Here is a 13,395-nt window from a genome sequence, read left to right as displayed (position 1 = left end):
ATTATATAATTTAATCCCCAGACTATTTATTTTTAGAGTTACCTTGATTTAATTAAAAATATTAAGTACAGGTCATATGTAGATGAGAACAAAAACCATGAAGATGGCATGGGTTATTAAAATGGCTGAAATACTTCTTAATGTCATATTATGTGTTGAGCACTAAGCTGGTCCCTGTGTAGATAGGAATAAAAAAACGAGTCCAGTTTCTGGTCCTCAAACACCTCAGAGCTGCCTAAGAGAATTTATATAGCACCTAATACACTAAGGAACCTGATACACAAGCAAGACATCTACAGAGGAAAAAAAAATCTCTACTATACATTAGAAGGGATATTTTTCCTATCAGTATTAACACCAAAATTAATTTTAATTAAACAAATAGGTCTACCATATTTCATGCAATGTGCCATCTACTAAATATGAAAAGGCCACTGGAATGGGGTCCTTCCCCTCAAAGTTCTCACAGTCTGGGTCTCATAATCTCGCACTAACAATAGCATAACAAAGGACTATACCTACTGAATTTGAAGTCTTTATGGAGTGATGAAAAGGGAGGGATAAGAGAAAGGGGAGACAGTGAAATAAATTGAATGAGTGGGCAAAGGAGAAGGAAAATGAGGGAATATGTCTCATTATGAATGTGAAAGTTCTAAATATACTTTGTAATTTTATCAGTCACTGGGGTCACATCTTTGATTCTTAATCATAGGGGAATGGCTCTATCATGGTGTCCTTGTGCCCTTTCATGTATCCATATAGGCAAAGGCCTAAACCACAGCTAATCTGAGTTCTAGAAGAACATCTTGTGATCTTCTCAGAACACAAGAGAATGGGAGGCCATGGGAGCTGCTACAAGGACCCTTACTCACATTCCTATCTCCCCTAGGAGGATGTCAGGGGACAATTTCTCCTCTCCTCCCTGATTGAGGAGATAGGAAGCTTTCTGTCCTGTGTTCCTCAGAGCTGGGGAATATAAAGTCACTTAGCTGCTGTGTAGATTTGGCTCCCCCTACAACTTGTGTTGTAGTCTCCTGGCCGTTTTATTTCTGTTATCCTTTTTGATGCGTGGAACAAAGACCACAGGTTACTGGCACCTTTGGCTAAACTTTCTTTCACTATCTACATGAGTAATAAACTTTCTAAATCTAAAAGTGTCTCATTACATCTTTTCAGGTCAGAGTAATCAGGCCTTGACTTTGGCCTTGCCTTGTTTTAATAGTGAGCCTGACAAATTCTGTCATTGTAGGGGTGGTAAATTTAAATTGTCCTTTTAGAAAACATGGGGCCACACAGGCCAGGTTAGGAGGTAAGATAGATTTCCTGGGGGCACCTGGGTGGCTCAGTCAGTTAAGCGTCTGACTTCCATTCAGGCCATAATCCTGTGGTCCGTGAGTTCCAGCCCCACCTTAGGCTCTGTGCTGACAGCTTGGAGCCTGGAGCCTGCTTCAGATTCTGTGTCTCCATCTCTCTCTGCCCCTCCCCTGCTCACACTCTGTCTCTCTCTCTCCCCAAAATAAATAAACATTAAAAAATAAAAATTAAAGATTTCCCTGGCATCTGGTAGCTCATGTTCTCACCTATGTAGTGCACAAAAGGGAAAGTAAGGTTCCCCTACTAAGGGATTATATAGGACATGTTAGGAAGGATAAGACATCTCGTGTTCAGGTAGTGCAGCCCTTGGCCTAAGAAGTGGGCAAGGGAGAGGAGTCAGGGTCTTCCCACAGGGGCTGTGTGAGCTCAGTTAGGAGATAGGACACTCAGGGATTCAGTAATGTTACCTGTTGATAAATGTTTGGAGGTCGAGTGGCTAGAAGTAAGATCAAAACCAGCTGCTCAATTGGTGTTTTGTTTTTATTAAAAGTGCATTTGTTGAGACCTTAAAACCAAAAGTAAATGCAAGGATATGTTTATTGTGCCACCCTTTCCCCTACTCCTTGAGCTTTTGGCTATAGTGTAAATCCAGAAGTGCGTATTTTAAAGCTCTTTGTTCTGTGTTTCTGTTAAAAAAACAAAAAGAAAAAAGAGAAGAAAAGAAAAAGAAAAGAAAAGAAAAGAAAAGAAAAGAAAAGAAAAGAAAAGAAAGCACATAATTGTGGGAAAACTTGGCATGGAAAGATGTAAAAAAAGTTTGTGAGTAAGGTTCAGGATGGTTCATAGTGTGTACCATTGTAAAAATGTGTACTTGGATTGAAATGTGATACGTGTTTGAAATTTGAATGCTTATAAAGTATTAGAAAATTCCTCTGATATCCAGAGTTTTCACTATATATGAACGTTTTGTTGGTTGGCAAATTAAAGATCTCATTCTCAGTGGCCTTGGCTGCCTGCTAGTAGGAGTGACTGATAAGCCCCAACAAAATTCAAGGTCTGCTTGCCAGGAAAAGTTTCTTGAAATAATAGCAGCTTCACAACATTGAATCCCTCTGAAAGTCAACGAAAAACTGCTGTCAGTTGCAAACTAAAAATTGGTATGTTCCTGATAGAAAATTTGTAATTCTTACAGTCAGAGAAGTTGATACTACAGGGAACTTTGGTCCCCCTGCCCTGCTCCTGGCAGATTGACTCCATTTAGACTTTTAACTCCCTCCTCTTAGAGGCCTATAAGGGTTAAATGCCCGTTTAGAACAAAGGATAGGTGAGACTCCTCTGGTTGATTAACCAGATATGGAACAGGAGCTTGATGGGCAATAGCAGACCTAGTTACTGAACTGCTCAGGGAAAGGTAGACAACTGGTGCTTGACCATCATGATGATGAGAACCCTAATGATTTGCATTAGTAGTTACAGTTAGAGATAAGAGGAGGGGGCCTCATAAAGCTAAAAAGTATTCCATGGTTGTTACTCACCCTCCTGTGCTACTGGGAAAGTAAAACTACTTCCCTCTGATCATTAGCTATAGGCACAGGTAAAGTATTCCCTGGTAATCAAGAGTTGTCAGATACTCACAGATGTGCTAAGGTCCACTCTTACAATGACTAGGAAATATGGGAAATTAGAGGTATGTTGGAGCAAAAGCCTAATTGAACTACAGAGGCTTGGCCCCTTTGATTAGCAGGTGAGGGAATTTTACTAGTCATACTAGTTTTGATGGGTGAGAGGGGATAGAAATCACTAGGTTACCCAAAGACTGACCCCATGCTTGAAGTCATGTGCACCTTGGCTGATGACATGAGCATGGAAAAACATGTAAAGACCAATCAGGGCTTGATGCAGTGTGTCTTCACATGATAAAATTGTGGCCTACCTGAGATGAGTTTCTGTCATCTGATAAACACACAGGGATGAGAACAGAGAAAGCTATAACTTCCCTTATGGTCACTGTAACCTGAGCCTAGATTTGTAACGGAGAACATGAGTGTTCAGATGAGACATTCATCCAGGGTCAGATTGACTGATTTGTTCAGTTGGTAGTACTAGGCTACCAGGAACAATAAAATCTTCCCTTGTGCCCTGGAGATTGCCTCCAGATTCTGTTCAACAAACTATCAGAATGGAATCCTGGACACAAGACTAAAAAAATGTCTTTTAGGATAATGAAGACAAAAAAAAACCCCACAATAATTGAAGTTCTAGACCACAGGACCATGTGGACCAGGCTATTATGCCAGAGGAGCTCCAGGGAAGAAAGTGATAATTTGCCCATTGTATTAGTCTATTCATGCTGCTATAATAAAGCACTATAGACTAAGTGGCTTAAACAACAGACATTTATTTCTCACAGTTCTAGGGCCTGGAAAGTCCAAGGTCAAGGTGCAAGCATATTTGGTATTTGGTGTGAGAGCCTCTTTCTTGGTTTATAGACTGCCATATTCTTGCTGTGGCCTCACATGACAGAAGGGTCAAGGGAACTCTCTAGGGTCTCTCTTATAAACACACTAGTCACATTCATGAAGGCTCCGTTCTCATAAGCTAATCACATCCTGAAGCCTGTACTTCCAAATGCCATCATATTGGGGATTAGGTTTTAAACATGTGAGTGTTGGGAGCACATAAACATTCAGTTCATTGCACCCATGAAACTCTCTCACTATCAGAACCTAAGAGAACTACAAAACTTAAATATCCTGGCTGTAGTAGGGAATGATCCTTTGCCAGCTTCAGCATTTACTGTGGACAAACAGGAAGAGGACCAAGAGGACCTTGCTGAAGTTTATGCTGTTCAAGTTACTGTTGATCCAACACCACCTCTTTATCCAGACCTTACCACTTTCAAGACAAATAAGATTAGAACAAAGGTCAGGGTCCTTCCTTCCCTAAGAGGGTCTGAAGGACCTGTGTACTGGTCAGCGTGTTGGGAACATGGTGGAAATAAAGGTTGCCAAACCTTGTCAACCCTTTTGGACACTGGAACACAAAGACTATGGTGCTGGGCAGCACGCATAAGCATGGCCAGTAAGGTATGCTAAATGATGCCTGCCCCCAAAATGTTCACATCCTAATCCCCAGCACCTGTGAATATGTTTCATGGCAAAGGTAACTAAGCAAGTGTGATTAAATTAATAATCTTGAGATGGGGAGTTTATGCTGGATTATCCAGGTGGACCCAATGTGATCATAAGAATCATTATAGTCCTTATAAGAGGAAGGCAGAAGGTCAGAGGAGAAAAGACTCTATGCTGCTGGTATTGAAGATAGAAGAAGGGGCCACAAGTCAACGAGTTCAGATAGCCTCCAGAATATGGAAAAGGCAAGGTAATGGATTTTCCTCTGAAGTTTCCAAAAGGAAACTTAAAGTTAGCCCTGCTAACACTTTAATTTTAGAATTCTGACCTCCAGAACTGTAAAAGAATAAAATTGTGTTGTTTTGAGCCACTGAGTTTGTGAAAATTTGTTACAGCACAACAGGAAAATTACACAGCCTCAAATTAATTACATTTGGAAATAAATCTCAGACTGGACAATGGACTTATAAAACCTTATATATGGGCCTTTTGGAGCCAATACCCACTAAAGTGGTTGTAACATACTTTTCTTGATTTTAAGGGTATCCCCCTTTTGAGAAATACCACAATTAGAATAGTGGTAGTGATGTGAATGGAAAACCAGGAGTGTTCCTGGCTTCCTGATTCTAGTCATGTAGTTACTGTAAAGCAATAAAGATACCAGGGTGGCAATCAAGAACTAGTTGAGGCAGAGATTCTCAAAGAAACTATATAATTAATTTCTGTGTGTCTGGTGAAAAAAGCCAATGGTATTTGACATTTCACTTTGAACTTTTATAAACAATGCAGAGAACAATTCCTAAACCTGATAAATAAAACCTTATTACCTTAAAAACTCCAGCAAACAAAAAGGGGGACACAATATCTGATAGACTTGTTCAGTATTTGAAGTTCATCATACTTCATATGAGGAAAAAGTAGCCATCTTTTAATGTGGTCCTGACCAGCAACAGGCCCTAGAAACTATCTAGCAAGCTGTGGAGACTTGCACTTGGGCCACTCAGCAGTAAAGGAGCCCTTTCAGCTACAAGTGTCAGTAATTGACAATTATGCAGACTGGAGTTTGTGACAAAAAGATCTGACTACTAGACAATGGTGCTCCCTGGGGTTTTGGACACCCCCCCCCCCCAAACAACACCAGGCAGTAGGTGATCACATTTGAGAGACTATTAGTGGCTTGTTATTGGGTGTTGGTGGACTCTGAGAGACTAACAAAGCAACAGAAATGTTGTTACATCCTGATATTCCCACCATGGAATGGGTCAGAAATGAGAACACCAACAAAATAGATATTATACAAAAGCATCCATTATTAACTGGAAGTGGTATATTCAGGGAAAAAGTAAGATAGGTATTATGGCATCTCATCTCACAGTACATAAAAAAGTGTCTTGTCACCCTCCAGGCTGTCTCATATATGGGGCCTGTTCCAGCACCTTGGGCCTCTTGGGGGCTTTAGTACCCTTGAGGTTCCTGAGGATGCCTGGGCCTGGTTCACAGATAGATCAGCTGAATTCAAGGCCAATTGAGGTGTACTAGGCCCCTGCTTCTGTGCAGCTCCAAAGAAAACTGTACTACAGTGATACATGAAAAAGGGAACTCTGTTCAAAGTGTATTTCCACAGTGTTTGCCCTGGAAAACACCCCCTGAGAATGCACCTTGTTGTGTGTTCCCTGACTTATGGGCAAAAGCTATAAAAAGCTGGCAGTGTTGTACCTGTGAGGAGGATGACTACTAGATGATTAAGTCTCAGCCTCTGTAGAGATAACATTGTAAGGCAGCAAAGTGCACAAGACCCACAACCCCTGTTGGTGACCTGCACACACACGCGCGCGCACACACACACACACACACACACACATATCAACTTGACTGTTTGGCCTATGTGGAAGACAGATGGATTTTGGAGAATAACAGTGGATCATTGTAAGTTTAACCTGGTGGTACCTCGAGTTGCAGTTCAGTTCTTTTGGAGTGTAGCACATCTCTTCATGGGTCATGCTTTGTACCTTACCTTTAGGGATCTGCTGAGACGTGAATCTAGTTACAGGTCTAGAGGCAAATGGGTGGTGGGAGTGAGTCTTGAGGAGAATCAGCATTGTCTTGCATAACTCACTGCCTGGGTGAAGACATTACAGTTTCCTCAGGTGATGCAGGACTAATCTCAGATGGGGGTGGAAGGGCTGCTAACTCTGGGAGTGGGAAACCTGCTATTACTGGGGGTGGGGAGGTCATTTTCACTGGCAAAGCAGACTCAGTAGAATTTAGAGGCTTCATGTCCTGAACTTCATCAAGGTCTTCCCATATGTTCCCATCCCAACTTATAATATCCCATTCTTTCCTAATCAATGCCCTGACTTTAACAGTAGATACCCTGTGAGGCTGGGAGTTCAACTTGTGTTGTAATTCTGGTAATTGCTGGATGAAATTCTGTGTTTTATTTTTAGCAATCTCAGCCCTGAAGCTGAAGGAGAGAAGGGTCTTCTTCAGGGCACACATAGAAGCTTTCAGATAATTTATGTGGTGCTTGAGCTGGATATTCAAATCCCTGAGCCCACCCTTTTTTTCCCACTACTTTGTCCAGTGACATTAGGAGAAACCTCCTAATGAGCCAATATCATTATATTTACCAATTTCCCCAAAATATCCAAAACCATCATATATGCAGTCACCCAGCTCCTTGCTTCTTATCAATCAAGTGATTGATTAGGAATATACAATACAGATATTTTGCATATCTGTATTGCCACATCCTGCCATGTTCTATCATTGCTCCCTTTACTACTAGAAATAGTCATGAGCATCTTTAAATCTAGTAAGTATGAAGAGTCAATTCCAGTAACCCTGAAACAGTTCAGAAAACTTATTCTTAACATCTATTCCTCTAGAACCACTGTCAGTACCAAAATCTGTATTAATCAGGGTTCTCTCCAGAAAACAAAACCAATTGGATGCTAATTAATGTATTCATTTATTTATTATGAAGAATTGGCTCAAGTGATTATGGAGGCTAAGAAGTCCCAGAGTCTGACACCTGGAAGCCAGAGACCCAGGAAAGCTCTGAAGGCCTGAGAACCAGGAGGACCTGATGGTATGAGTCTCAGTCTCAGGGCAGAAGACTGGTGTGCCAGCTCAAACAGTATGACAGAAAGGGGACAACTTCTCCCTTCTGCTTTTTTGTCCTATTCAGGCCCTCAACAGATTGAATGATGCCCACCCACACTGGGAAGAGCAATCTGCTTTATTCAGTCTACCAATTCAATTGTTAATCTTATTCAGAAATATCACCACAAACACACAAGAAATAATATTTAGTCAAATATCTGGACATCCTGTGATCCAGTCAAGTTGATAACGTAAAAGTAACCATCATACTGATCAAATCTGCAGCATGCAGAAAAGGATACCTGGATACAGCATCCATCTGAATATAGCATTGCACGGTGTATGGTAATTCATCTATAATCCAGGGTTGAACTTCAAAAGCTAGACCTACTAATTCCAGGGCTCAACATAAAAAGCAAGACCTAGTACATGAGGCCAAGAAGCCTGGCAAATGTGCCCAGACTGCTAGCTACACATTCAAGTGGCAAAGGGAGCTTTGGGGCACATATCCAGAGGTACTAGATCTAGCTGGTCCTGACAAATAGACTATAATAGCCCCCTACTCTCCTCTTGAGAGTGCCATATGGCATTGGCTTCATAGACACCTTTTCAGGGTATGGCATTACCATCCCTGTCCACTTAGCAAATGGAGACCATACTATTTAATGCCTCTTAGGTGGGTTATGTTGCATATTTTGATTCTCTAAACATGTGATTAGACATTGGTACTGTCTTTATAGCAAAAAATAACAAATAGTGGGAAGTTATATAGGCATTCTATGGACATTTTATGCCCTATATCATTCCCAGGCAGTAGATGGATTGAAAGATAAAATAAACTCTTAAAGGAGAAAATGAAAAAGATAACTGAATAACCAAGGCTAAGCTCCCAGTGGAACACACACTTGTAATAGGCAGTTTGGGCTCTAAGTGTGGTAATTCCTCAGAAGGTTACCTTCCATCTAAATAAAATGCCTAATTATGAGGTTGGGGAGTGGGGGAGGAAGCCAAGATGGGCTGTAAGAAAATCCAAACCACTTAATTCACTCTTCTCACTCTATTGTTTGTTGCTTCCACACATACTCCTGGGAAATCAGGCTACTAGAACTTGGAAGAAGCAAGATCGTGGGGATGGGAGACTAATCTGATGCTTCTTCAGTTGTCTGGCTATGCTCACTGAATTTGGGCAATTGTGGATATTGATGATAGTTATTAATATGACGTAATAATTTCTAAGGTGGTCTGGGCATAGCCCATGTGTCAGAGGGTGGGAGAGCATCTCAAATGGTACAAGAAATACAGATAAATTTCTGAGCCACATAGATACAAAACAATGGATATGTTTGAGTAATACATTGGGAGGTTTGGAAAAAATGGTGAAGTAACTGCTGTAGGAACCAGTCATACCAATCATGTGGCTGTGGAAAGAGAATAACAGCCCTGGCTGGTGGGAAAAGAAAATCTTTGACCTTGGGTGGACAAGGGTGGAGAATATTAATTTCTGTCTCCCTCCCTCAGTTCTTATCCATAGTACATCTGGTCAATTTAACACTGAGTGCCACTATTACCCATAACTCAATTGCTGACCAAAAACAAATCTTAGTTTAAGAACTCTCAGAAACCTCCCAACATCCAGTGACTCCAGAAAGAACAAAGATTAACATTCTAGACACTGATATGATTCTCTTTAGCTTTATGTTGTTATTGCTGGACTCTCTTCTCTGCTTACATATTTAACTGGTTTGACTGCAACTGACTAAGGTCTCTCCTCCAGATGGTTCCCATCATTCTACTAGGAGTTACAGTTGTCAATCTTATCCAATGTTTCCTAAGTCAAACAGAACAGATTTGGTACAATCCCTTAATGTTACAATTAATTGACTTATCTGGGTGGTGCAATTGTCTGACTCCATTTTTATATTATTGTACACTTCTGACAGCTTTTAAGCCTCACCTCTCCCTCTTGATCATCTACCCACATTTGGGCAAGCTGATAAAAAGCCGAAGTGCACCCTTCATTGGTGATAATGAGGGTTTCAAATCATGCAAGACCCTAATTATGCATAGGGACACTTGCCGTGGCCCCACCCCCTAATCACAATAAAAACTCCAAGCCAGTTTCCTTTTCTTGCTCTGTCATGGCATTTTCAGATCTGTTTGGGAAGCCTACCCTGCTCTCCCTCAAAATCCTCATTATGTGAATGTTAAACCTTTGAATATGCTCTTGGTGCATATGTGGCATCATCTGAACCTTATTTGGGGTGAGGGGTCTATCCTGTGCCTTCAGAGTGGGCACAACTATTGGCAATGTGAGTAGTGTAGTCTAGATGATGACCACCACCATTGGGGGTCTTTTTTTTTCTCTTGCTTTGGCTTGATAACTTGCTCTGCTATCTGATGAAAAGTATGTAATTTGAGCTGTTACTTACTGGCTGGCTTGCCTTTTGAGCTGTCCTCCTTTGTGTTGCATATGCTGTGTTCTACCAAGTTTCTAAGCTGGAAGTTTTGATAAATAATTGGGATTTGTGGACTGGAATAAGGGATTGATGTTCTCTTTAAAGTATCCCTGGGATATTTGTCGCCCAGACCCATCTATGTGTCTTATAATGAATGATTTGTTTCAAATTCAGAATTAGCTGTTACTGACACTAGGCTCAGGGGTATAACTTTTATCTTGTGATCAATCAGTTGTGTATCTCAACCAGGCATTGGTCCCCCTTTCTATAGAGCATTCATGGGAAAAGCTATACCCTGTGAAATATATGCAATATATGAATGGGTCAGGTGGTCACTTGTGTGGAGGAAGAACAGTCACTATTTGAGGATCAGTTGCTATTTGAAGATTTGAATTATTGAGGCCCACAACCCTAAATGCAAATGGCTCACTAGGACTAACAGGATACTTTAGTTCCTGCTGCTGCCTATGCCTGTTACCAAAAAAGATCCTCATCCTGAGGATAATCGTGGACAAAATGACAATGACACCCTTGTAGCATACCAAGAGATTAATTCAAATTCAACTTAAGCCCATGGTCCTTAAACCCTAAAAAACAAAACAAAAACAAAAACAAAAACAAAACTATTGTGATGTGGGAGGCCCCTAACCGTCATGATACCAATTTGAGGCTCTCTGCAGAAATAAGTTTATAAGTAAATAGGGTAGGGATAATGTCTCCAAATATATGGAGAGAGAAAAAGAGAGCGAGTGGGGGGAGGAGTGGAGGGAGGGAGGAAGAGAGGGAGAGAAATGAGGATTAAGGAGTGCTCTTGTGATGAGCACCAGGTGTTGTATGGAATTGTTCAACCACTGTATTTTACACCTGAAACTAATATCGTGTTAACTATACTGGAATTAAAACAAAAAAACTTTAAAAAAAGAGAAGAGGAGAGGAAGAAGAAGGAGGAGGAGACAAAGGAGGAGGAGAAAAAGAAGGGAAAAGGTGGATATAGAAAGGAGAAAAAGAAACAAAGGTCCAGAATCTGACCCAGTTGTAAAAACAACATTTACTAAATGAATTCATACAAGAAAAAGGTAAAGGGGCACTAACTGGCATTTGTGCATCTATAGCATAGGTACTGAATTAATTTTAACAGCTGCTGAAATGCAAAATTGGCAAAACTTCATGGCCTTAATTCTGGGGCTCCACTTGCAGTTATAATTTGGATCTCACTAAATTTATGCATGGTGGGATAGATAATTTTATGTTTCAAATTGGAGGGTGTTTTGGGATGAGATTAAACGTTCAGCAGCCTTCCCCACTGCGGAGCAGGGAGAGCCAGGCCTGGAACCTCTCCCTGGGGCCCTGATGGTGGAGGTTGATATGCGCAGTGATCATGACAGCACCTGGATCCAGCAACAGCACCGTGCTGTTGCGCACCACAAAACACTTGGTGCTGAATTATTTCCCCAGCGGGGACCTGCTCCAAGACAACATGCTTTGGGGCACAGAAGTTGGTGTGTTAGCCAACACTTTCATTGACCAAGGGAAGCTCATGCCAGATGATGTCATGCCTTGGCCGGACCTTCATGAGCTAAAAAACCTCACCCAATTTAGCTGGCAATTGTATGGTTTTCCAAGGACACTTCCACAGACAGAAGCCCTGGATGGAGCTTACCAAGTAGACACAGCAGTACATCTGAACGTGGCCTTTGAGGTCATTAAGCAATGTCTCACTGCTTGCTGGATTCATCTAGCCAGAGGCTGAGTCTACAACATCGATTTCAACCCTCCCAAGACTGTGAGCATTGATGACTGGAGTGGAGAGCCTCTCATTTAGTGTGAGGATGATAAGCCAGAGTGAACTGTTGAGAGACTAAAGGCTTACGAAGTCCAAACAGAGCCAGTCCTAGAATTTTACCAGAAAAGGGGGTGTTGGAAAAATTCTCCGGAACAGAAATCAACAAGATCAGGCCCTATGTCCATGCTTTCTTTCTTACAAGCAAACAAAAGTTCCACAAATAAACCTGAAAGCATCAGCTACTCAATGAGGAAAAGTGCATATAACTAGTACAATGAGCAGATGCCCCTCATTTGTGCATTTAGAAACTCCTTGTCCTAAGAGTGGCTTGTATGAATTCTTTGAAAATTATATTAGTTTCTCTTGTACTGATTTTCTTCTAAAAATTAAGGATGTGCCAAATAGGTCTGATACTAAGATTAATCTTTCCGTCTGGTGTTTTTTATTGAGTTATCTTCTTTGGGTGTGCAATTCAAAAACATCAGATATGTCTTAACTTTTGAAAAATCTTCTGAAGCATAATTAGAAGAGCAGTTGGTAGTAATATAACTTTTGTTAAGAAGAGTGGTTGATAAAAAGCTTCTTATTTTTCTGGTAAAGTTAAAAAAAATCCTATGCCATTTGGGGAAATATTTCATCAGAGAAATTTGCATAGACTAATGCCAAAAAACTGGCATCATTAGCACTGTGCTTCATGATTTTGTGAGACACCATGTCTATCAAATTTCAGAAAAAAAGCAACTGGATGTGCAGATTAGTTTCAGGATGCAAATTCACTGCTGCCTTTACACTAAGAAATTTAAAACTTAGCCACATATGCAGTATTTATTTTGTTGTTAAACATAACTTCAGTTTACTCGAAAGTTTCAGTCTTATAAAATTGTATTACATTAGCATATGGGAAAGCATTACTTTCTGTGACATGTTTTCTTTTGAGAATACATGTGTATTGAGGAAAAGGATTTATGTTAGAAATAGACATTAGAAGTTCTTGCAAAAGCACCGAAGCTGAAGTTGCAATGGAAAATGTAATTATAGTCTTAACGTTTTCACCTGTTACTCAGGTTAAGAAGTATGTGCTTTAGGATTTGCCAGTTTCTTTTTTTGATCACTATGTATGATCTGCCACGATGACTAACAAAGTATGAAAAGAGAAAAGAGAAAGAGAAAGACAGAAAAAGAAAAAGAGAAAAAGAAAAAGAGAAAAAGAAAAAGAGAAAGAAAAAGAAAAAGAAAAAAAAAGAAAACCCCTGGCCCTAAGTAAAGCAAGTATACTTTGTCATTAGGAAATAGAAATAGATCAGGTATGCCTGAGGAAAATTACCTTGACATACATAACAATCATAATTAGTAAACAGGTACAGTAGTTAAAAGGATTTACATGGCAGTTTAAAAAAAGAACAGGAAAGTAACTGAGTTTCCTGAAGGAGTTAGTTCTTTATTCTCAAAGAATTTGACACCTGCTAACTTTCACTGTTATCCATCATCTGGCAGAGAAAGAACTCTGACTGTGTATGTAAGTTGAGTAGCCACTTAAAAATGGAGATGATTTGATTTTTTAATGGCACAACAAGGATGCATGCTTATATATGGCTGGTAGTAAGAA

The 13,395-nt window shown here is 40.4% G+C and overlaps 1 pseudogene; it reads left to right on the top strand.

Moving 5' to 3' along the window:
- LOC115506770 overlaps nt 1-12,039 on the top strand; it is a 59,251-nt pseudogene extending 47,212 nt beyond the window's left edge.
- The last annotated feature ends 1,356 nt before the right edge of the window (nt 12,040-13,395 follow it).

The sequence above is a fragment of the Lynx canadensis genome, chromosome X (assembly GCF_007474595.2).
Source record: "Lynx canadensis isolate LIC74 chromosome X, mLynCan4.pri.v2, whole genome shotgun sequence".
Lineage (NCBI taxonomy): Eukaryota > Metazoa > Chordata > Mammalia > Carnivora > Felidae > Lynx > Lynx canadensis.
This window is presented reverse-complemented; position numbering and strand designations above follow the sequence as displayed.